At 39.7% G+C, this 2,901-nt stretch overlaps 1 non-coding gene across 1 annotated transcript; it reads right to left on the reverse strand.

Annotated features, from left to right (window-relative positions):
• Window positions 1-2,364: 2,364 nt before the first annotated feature.
• Window positions 2,365-2,471, reverse strand: LOC141709290 (small nucleolar RNA R71). The gene has a single exon (XR_012569876.1). It is a non-coding gene; the product is annotated as a small nucleolar RNA R71 (small nucleolar RNA).
• Between the last annotated feature and the right edge of the window lie 430 nt (window positions 2,472-2,901).

Consider the following 2,901-nt stretch of genomic DNA (forward strand, 5'->3'; position numbering starts at 1 on the left):
ATCATGTTTTTATTGGAACCCAGGGTGACAATGAGTTGGATTATTAACTAATTATTGTCATGGGGTTATAACGGATATATCTATGGATTTCAAAAGTTAATTGTTTTATAATCTTTAGTGTGTGGTGATTTATGATTTCCTAGTTTGGTTGTGCTTATTCGTCTTTGATGCGTAGCTAACATCTAAGATTGCTTGTTAATCTCTATTAAAGCGACAATGAATATAGAGGTTTATAACTTGCCATGCTAGCTTAGGTGATAAGTGGCACATTATACCACTTAGAATATCTTGAAATGGCTTAAATTGGTGCCTTGAAATCAATCATTTTGTGTATTTGATGCGTTTTTCTAGTGTTTATGCATTTCAGGGTATTAGTTGCATTTCGGAGGAGTAATCATCAAGAATAAGCCTTGGCATGTGTTCACCGTTGCGAGAGGAAAGAAAGGGGCAGATTACGGTGAAGAAACGGAGCAAATTCAGGATTTTTCCAGTAGGGTCCTGAGCGCCCGCTCAGCAATGCTGAGCGGCCGCGCAGAAAGCTGAGCGCCCGCTCAGCTATGCTGATCGGCCGCGCAGGGTCGAGAAATTTGATAATTTATTTTAGACTTCTACTTCTGTTTGGCTTCCAACTTCTATGTAATCTGAGTTTTATGGGACTAGTATTTAAGTAGATTTAGAGACGTTTTCACAAAGTAGGATCGTGGTATTAAGCAAGGAGCGAAGGAGATAAGGAGGAAGACCGTTTTAGCACACAGCAACGAAGAGGAAGCATATTTTCTTGTGATTCTTGTTTCGTTGTAACGTTGGATGCTAGTTTTCTTACTTTGAACCTATTTACTCTTGTGACGTACTCTGGTTTAATATAATTAGTTTAGTTATTATTTTCTTGTGTTTGTTTATCATGATTTCATATGAACCCATGATGACGATCAGTGCTATTATGGGCTAATCGTGATCATGGGGTTGTAACGGATTTACTATGGAATTCTTTAGTTAATTGTTTAATACTTTAGTGTGTGATGATTGTATGATATCTAGTATTGATTGTGCGTATTCGTCTTATGTGCGTCGCGAACATATAAGATAGGGTGTTAATCTCTTGTGAAGCGACGGTGGATCTTGAGATTTAGAACTTGCCATGCTAGCATAGGTTCATGTATGATATGCATGATTAGTGGGTAACTCTAACAGTTTTATTCGCCCTGTGTAATCAAAAGGAATAACTTGTGTTTAAATCGTTGTGTTGTCAATTTCTGTAGACATATAGGAACTCAACATAATTGATGCCTATTCAACTTCTATCTTAATTGTGGATGCTTGGTAGAGTGGTATTAGTACAATGAAAGTTGGCTTTTATCAGTTTCGTGTTATTCGATTAATATCATCACTATCATATGCTAAACGTAATAACAATAACTATTGGAGGAAGTAGTAATGAAGTTGTGGTCTCATGAGTGTTTTAATATTGTTAATTTGAAGTGTTAATTAAGTGATAATTAGGTAATTAATTGTAGTTAATATTTAGTCAACAATTCTAAGTGTTAGTGTCTTAACATTGAGAAGTAATCATACATTGGTGCGTGAGTTTAATTAGACAATAATTAGTCTGAGTCTCTGTGGGAACGAACTAGAAAGAATTATATATTACTTGCGAACGCGTATACTTGCGTGAATATTAGCGCGTGTTTTCGCCCTAAGAAGTTTTTGGCACCGCTGCCGGGGACTCGGCGTATTTGTTTAGTTTATGTACTTACCATCATTGGTCATTAGGACTCAGTGATTAGGACGTAGTTGTTACTTATTGTTCCGATTGTGTTTCAGGTACTTTAGCGAGCGTTTATGCAAACTCGTTCTCATACTCGCAAGAGGACTTTAGATACAACTGAGGAGACAGACGAAGTTCTTGATATTTCGGAGAAGATAGATTTTGAAGATTCGGATTCAGGGACTGAGCAGAAAGAACCAGTAATCATGGGTGATCGTATTGTTCAGGCTGATCCAGCTCTTATGGACTTTTCTCGGCCAAAAATTGATGACATTCAGTCAAGCATTCTTCATCCGGCTATTCAAGCTAACACCTTTGAAATAAAGCCGGGCACTATTCAGATGGTACAAAATTCTGTTTCTTTTGGAGGAGCTGCGACTGAAGACCCCAACATGCACATAAGGAATTTCGTCGAGATCTGCAGCACTTTCAAGTATAATGGCGTGACTGATGAGGCTATCAAGCTGAGGCTTTTTCCATTCTCACTGAGGGACAAAGCTAAGGACTGGTTACATTCTGAACCAGCTGGGTCCATCACTACTTGGCAAGATCTTGCGCAAAAGTTTCTGGTGAAGTTTTATCCGATGGCAAAGACTGCTGCTATGAGGAGTGCTCTTACTCAGTTTGCGCAGCAACCTACAGAATCTATGTGTGAAGCTTGGGAACGCTACAAGGAAATGTTGAGGAAGTGTCCACATCATGGAATGCCCGATTCGATGGTGATCACTGGTTTCTATAATGGTTTGGGGGCCCAATCTCGGCCCATGCTCGATGCAGGAGCTGGAGGCGCCTTATGGGCTAAAAGCTATACTGAGGCTTATAATCTTATCGAGACTATGGCTGCAAATGAGCATCAAAACCCAACTCAGAGGATGATGACTAGGAAGGTAGCAGGTATTCTGGAAGTCGATGCAGCCACCGCTATTGCAGCGCAGCTTCAAGCGCTGTCAATGAAGGTTACCTCCAAAGCTGAAAGATCCAGGTAGCTTCACCATTCCTTGCACCATTGGCAAGTTGACTTTTAACAAGTGCCTTTGTGATTTGGGAGCAAGCATCAATCTGATGCCGTTGTCGATCTTTAAAAGTTGGATTTGCCTGATACAAAACCCACATACATGTCTCTACAATTGGCTGAT

Source organism: Apium graveolens, chromosome 2 (assembly GCF_009905375.1).
Source record: "Apium graveolens cultivar Ventura chromosome 2, ASM990537v1, whole genome shotgun sequence".
NCBI classification, from domain to species: Eukaryota; Viridiplantae; Streptophyta; class Magnoliopsida; order Apiales; family Apiaceae; genus Apium; species Apium graveolens.